General features: G+C 36.9%; 1 pseudogene; it reads right to left on the bottom strand.

Annotated features, from left to right (window-relative positions):
- Window positions 1-1,376: 1,376 nt before the first annotated feature.
- LOC123389801 lies at window positions 1,377-1,482 on the bottom strand (annotated as a pseudogene).
- Between the last annotated feature and the right edge of the window lie 4,816 nt (window positions 1,483-6,298).

Below are 6,298 nucleotides of genomic sequence, written 5' to 3'. Positions count from 1 at the left end.
ATTCTGGATTAGAACATATGTGTATTACTATTACTTGATAATGAAATGCTAGGTTACCATAAGAGGCATGAAATGTGTTTGGAAAAGTGGAATTCAATTAACTGGAAAAATTCAGAAAGTGTTAATGCTTTGATCTGTACTACAGTCACTTTTCCTTCAAAGAGCTAATTAATTTTATTATTTAATTGAAGAACTAAGCTGTCGATACAGAGATGTGATACATGGTAATCGTACGCTGTCGAGCTAGAATCTATAGAGCACTGTTATTTTCACCCCACGACGTGGGTTTGACATTGCTTTGACATGAACCGATATTCCCCACCCATGAATTCCTGACTCTTTTATATCAGTCAGCCTGAAAAATCTCAATGAAATCCTGCAAAACTTTGCGTAGAATGCTTTTTCCCTCTTTCCACACTTTTTTGTTGTTGTTGTTATTTATTTTTTAAATTTCTTTTCAGTGTACCAGAATTCATCATTTATGCACCACACCCAGTGCTCCGTGGAAACTGTGCCCTCCTTAATACCCACCACCAGGCTGGCCCAACCCCCACCCTTCTCCCCTCCAAAACCCTCAGTTTGTTTCTCAGAGTCCACAGTCTCTCGTGGCTCATCTCCCCCTCCGACTTCCCCCAACTCCATTCTCCTCTCCATCTCCCCATGTCCTCCGTGTTATTCCTTATGCTTCGGAAGTAAGCGGGACCATATGGTAACTGACTCTCTCTGCTTGACTTATTCCACACTCTTGAATCATAACTTCGCAGAGCAGGAAAGAAAAGGAAGTTAAAAAGAATAGTGTTAGAGAGCAGACAGAAGAGCTAAGAGAACAGGCTCCCCTGAATTGTGCATAACAAGGTGGAAGGTTTGGGGACCCCCTGCGTGGTACCCCATCTGTTTCCGAGCTCCACCCCAGACTCAGTGAGCACGGCAGGGCAGAAAGGTGTAGCCAGAAGAACATGCGATCATGGATTGTCTCTCTGGAGTGACCTTGACTGCTGAGAGAAACAGTGAGCTGAAGCTTTTCTCGAAATGAAAGGGGATGGCCCGTAGGGGACCCCTGGGCTCACGGAGGGCAGGTCTCTCTAGAGGAGCGATTTTCTATTATTGAAGAGAATGCTTTCTCTGCTTTTCACTCTCATTTCCCTCATTTGTTATTCAAGATCCAGTATCTTGTTGATATGTGGGGCTGAGGTAAGGTTGCCGGAGTGGTGGTCACACAGCAGAGTCATATTACCACAGCAGAGATAAGCATCTCTCCGAGTCTGTGTGTCAGCTTCTGTAGTTGTTATCTTTTTAACTGTGGAAAGGTGTGTTAGACACACACAAATAGGGTCAATGAGAAAAGAAAAAAATCATAATGTTAGGAATTTGCCAATTCTAGGGATTGCTCAAGTAGGATAAGCAAAAGATTTCAGTCCTAACCCAAATTCTCCCAGCAGTTTAATAACAAACTATAGAAATGATCCCTGAAAGTATAGTCTTCAGCAGTTTAATAAAATTAAAAAATATTTATAACTCGTATGTAAGGAAATACATATGAGGGAAGGTCTTAGAAATGTTCAGAGTTTCACTTCATTTTCTGATAGAGGAATTAAGATTTGAATTCCGCTTTCATACAGACTTCTTTTTGACCTGGGGAAAGTCACTTAAATTCTTGTTGCTGTAGGGCTGCTAATTCTAAGTTAGACTTTACAAGGACTCAGACATTAAAGTAATGAATTATGTTAAATCTGCAACAAATGCACAGTTATGGTTGTATAAACCACTGTGTCCAATACTATAGACACTGGCAATCAGAATTCATAATGCATAATGCAGGTTGCTAATAAACCCAAACTTTCCTTGTCTGATGCATACGCCCATCATAATTTACTTCTTCAAGGCAACAGACCATTCAGTGTGTAAAATCTCCTTTACAGAGAGAAAAAGTAGGGGCCCAGGCATAGACAACAGAGGGTTTCTTTTGAATCCCTATTTGACCTTAAAATTTAACAGAAGGAGCTTCGAACCTGCATGGTGATGAGACATATTGTTGTTGTCCTCCTAACTCAGAGGTTAGGGAGCTTATATGAATGAATTGCTTTGACCTGATTACTATTATCATTAAAAAAAGGGGGAAAAAGGAAAGGAAAAAAAATAGGAAACAGTTAAAAGGCATTGGATCAGCATTCGATAAAATACAGAACATACGCAGTGTGAAGAAGCAACTACGTTCTTCGGGCTTTCGGCAAGGATGTCGTATCTGTTTTGGCACAGTTTGAAGTTCATTGTAACAGTTTCATCCTGACCACCTTCCGTCAGACCTGAGCCCCTGGAGGCCAGCATATTCCTATCATCTCAATGTACACGCAGATGTTCAATTAACATTGGACGGAAGAAGAGATAGAATAAGAAATAAAGAGCAAGGCTACTTAGTTGCGTTGTTCTGATTTTTAAATAATGCCCCACTGTCACTTAATGGAAAACCGTATTTCTACATGTCCCTGACTTCCTAGTTTCAGAAGCGGATATATCAAGATATTGGGTGAAAGGCTGTTCTCAGAGTAAATTCTACTTTGTGCAAGTCAGAAAGGAAATAACGATCTCCCAGAAAGCCTGCTCTATCAAGATTTCTAAGTTAACTTGTAGGGCAAAGTGTCTGGATATATTTAGATAAACCTTCGGCAGGCATACCAACTGCTGGAGGTTTGACCTGACAATTATGGCTTAATACTGTGTGCTAGCCTTGGGCTTGGTATCCTCAAGACCCCCACCATTTTAGCTACCTCCCTGGAGGAAGGTCAGAGTTATCCCAAGTATAGGAGTGCTATGTGCAAACCTCACGGAAGATATAAAATTATAGCTTTACCCTCAAAAAAGCAGGCAGCTCTAAGAAGGCAGCAGAAGCACAAAAGCTGACACTTAGCTATCAGCTGACCTCCCAATAAACCCAGATTTCTTATCTTCATACTCAAGAAGTTTTAAAATCTCACCCATTCTGAGTCGCTGCACGCTATCCCCTTACTCCCTCTTTTCTACTACTGAATTCTTAAGCCAAGTTATTTGTTGTCCTGGTATCTACATGTCTAAGCTTAGGGTCGTTTCTGTTTTATCTGTTTGTTACCTAAATTTTAAAAATATTTCTACATGACCAAATTCTTGTTATTTTCTTTTAAATTGTAAATCAGAAGCCATTTTATTTCCTGCTTATCTCAGTATAAGGAATCATAATGCCTTCTGACTATACAAAATATTTCCTATATTCCTCTATGTTAGTGTAAACTTATTGTACATTCTTAACCCAAAGCATGTCTTCCCGATCAGGCAGTAACTCTTCGAAGCAGTCGTGGCTATTTTTGGACCATCCCAAAGTGGGGGGCTTTCTGTATGTGGTTAATGTATGGAAATGTTATTAGAGTTGCCAGAAATGTTCATGGAAGACAAGAATGAATTACATTAAAAAAAACTAATATGGACTTTCAAAATTATAGGATTTAAAGCTATCTGATGGAAACTGGAGTCCAAATACAAATGTATAATCTTTGGTATACGTCGGTAAGAGAAATACATGTAAATTATGTAATAAAGATGGCAATAAATGAGTATCAGGAAAAGATGATTCATCATATATCTAAGAATGAATATAAATGTCCAGAAGATCTTTATGGAAGAGACAAGTCTTCAGTGACTTTTAAAGCATTCAAGCATTATTTTTCATATATACAGTACTCAACACCATCAGTTTTTACAAACTTCTAGAACAGTTTAATTCCATAGATATTAGATTACTGACAGTTTTACTATACAAAGGACTAAAGTGATTGGCAGATTAAAATATTTAGAATAATTAGTCTTTCTAAGCACAGAATTTCTTTCTTGTTCCTGTTACTGCCTTTGGTCCCCGATACCTGCTGAATATTCCAAGCTTCTCCTTATATATCATTCCTTAAGTATTGGTTCATTCATTTATATTTTGTGATACTTGACTTCTTTTTTTTAAATATTATACTCTTAATATTTGTGAACCTAAAATTAACCAGAATTTTTTAGAGAGAAAAAAATCAATGTAAAGAAGCTGTACGGTATTTTTATAGCTGTGCTTTATGCCAAATCACTAAGATATATTAAGTTTTTTGAAGGGAGGTAAGATTATAAGATAGCAAGCAAAAAAGTCAACAACTTAAAAATGGTTTTTCAGTGATAGAAAATGCAAGTCTCTTTAGCTGACATTATAGGGGTTACAGGAGAAATTCCAGTTATGTGCTAAGGTTTACATATTTTCAATGTAGAAGTAAAGATGAATGCTATTAATAAGTGTACTTTATCTTGTACCATCAGAAAGAAAATAAATGTCTTAACATAGAAAGCATGTTAAAAACTCATAAAATTCTATGCTATTTTCACAATGCTCAGCTAGATCATAATTTTTAAAAAAGCAAAGACTTAAGGCTGGTCTTTTAAAAAGATGAAGATTGGTAATTTGCTCAAGTAATTCAGTTCTTACTTTTCCAAGAAATAATGATAAGATATTTGATATGTTTATCTGAAATCATTAGGCAATTTCAGAAATGTAAATCTGGTGCTACACGAATATTACTATGTCTTTTAAAGATAAATCCATATGCAGCAGAAAATAAGGTGGGAGTTGACTAATATGTAGGAAATACAGACTAGATGATAATGGAGCCAGCTTACTTCATATGTAAAAATCTATGAAAATGTGTACCACTTAGGTTATTGTGTGTTTTTCTCCCACTAGTTTACTACTTAAAGAGTTCATTTTCTTTTAACTCTTTTTTTTATTGGAGTCTATTTGACCCACAATGTTACATCAGTTTCAGGTGTACAACACAGTCACTCCACAATTTATACGTTATACTGTGCTCTCCACAATGTAGCTACAACCTCTCACCATGCAAGGCTCTCACAGTGTCATTGACTAGCTGTTAGGCTGTTCCTTTTACTCCTGTAACTTACTCATTGAAAGTCTGTATCTTCCACTCCCCTCGTCTCTGGCAACTGTTGGTTTGCTCTTTATACTTATGGGTCTGTTTCTGCTTTTTGTTTTATTCATTTGTTTTGTTCTTTCTGAGTCTACATATAGGGGTGATCATATGGCATTTCTCTCTGTCTATATCTATATGTCTTTAATGTATATACCACATCTTTTTTTATCCATGTATCTATCAACAGACACTTGGTTTGCTTTCAAATCTTGGCTATTGTAAATGATGCTGCAATAAACAGAGAGGTGCATGTTTCTTTTTGGGTTACCATTTTTGTTTTCTTTGGAAACATCCATAGTACTGGAACTACTGGATCATAGGGTCATTCTATTTTAAACTTTTGGAGGGATCTCCATCCTGTTTCCCAGAGTAGTTGCACCAGCTTATGTTCTCCAATAGTGCACCCTTCCTTCACATCCACACCAATACTCATTATTTCTTGTCTTTTTTACTAATCGTTCTGACAGGTGTAAGGTGATAACTCATTGCATAATCACAACAAATGCTATTGTTTTCAATTACATTTCCCTGATCATAAGCAATAGTGAACATCTTCTCATGTGTCTGTTAGTCATATATATATATATATATATATATATATATATATATATGATATATATATATCTTCTATGGAGAAATATCTATTCAGGTCCTCTGCCCATTTTAACTCATATTATTATTATCATCATCATCATCATTAATTTTGGTGTTGAGTTATATAAGGTCTTTTTTTTTTTGTATGTTTTTTTTTAATAAACATATATTTTTATCCCCAGGGGTACAGGTCTGTGAATCACCAGGTTTACACACTTCATAGCACTCACCAAAGCACATACCCTCCCCAATGTCCATAATCCCACCCCCTTCTCCCAAACCCCCTCCCCCCAGCAACCCTCAGTTTATTTTGTGAGATTAAGAGTCACTTATGGTTTGTCTCCCTCCCAATCCCATCTTGTTTCGTTGATTCTTCTCCTACCCACTTAAGCCCCCATGTTATATTTTGCATATTCGCCCTTATGGGAAACACCATTTGTAAATATCTTCTTGGATTCCGTAGGTCATCTTTTTGTTTTGTTGATGGTTTCCTCCTCTGTAAAAAATATGTTATTTTGATGAGGTCCTAGTTGTTTATTTTTGCTTTTGTTTCCCTTGCCTCAGGAGACATATCCAGAAAAATGTTGCTGCAGTTGATGCCAAAGAAATTGCTGCCTGTATTTTCTTCAAGGACCTTTATGTTTCAGGTTGTACATTTAGCTAATGGGGTGATTAAGTGGTCCAGTTCCCTTATTTTGCATGTAGATGTCCAGTTTTCC

Source organism: Mustela putorius, unplaced genomic scaffold (genome assembly GCF_011764305.1).
Source record: "Mustela putorius furo isolate JIRA1106 unplaced genomic scaffold, ASM1176430v1.1 tig00004033_pilon_pilon_pilon, whole genome shotgun sequence".
NCBI lineage: Eukaryota > Metazoa > Chordata > Mammalia > Carnivora > Mustelidae > Mustela > Mustela putorius.
This window is presented reverse-complemented; position numbering and strand designations above follow the sequence as displayed.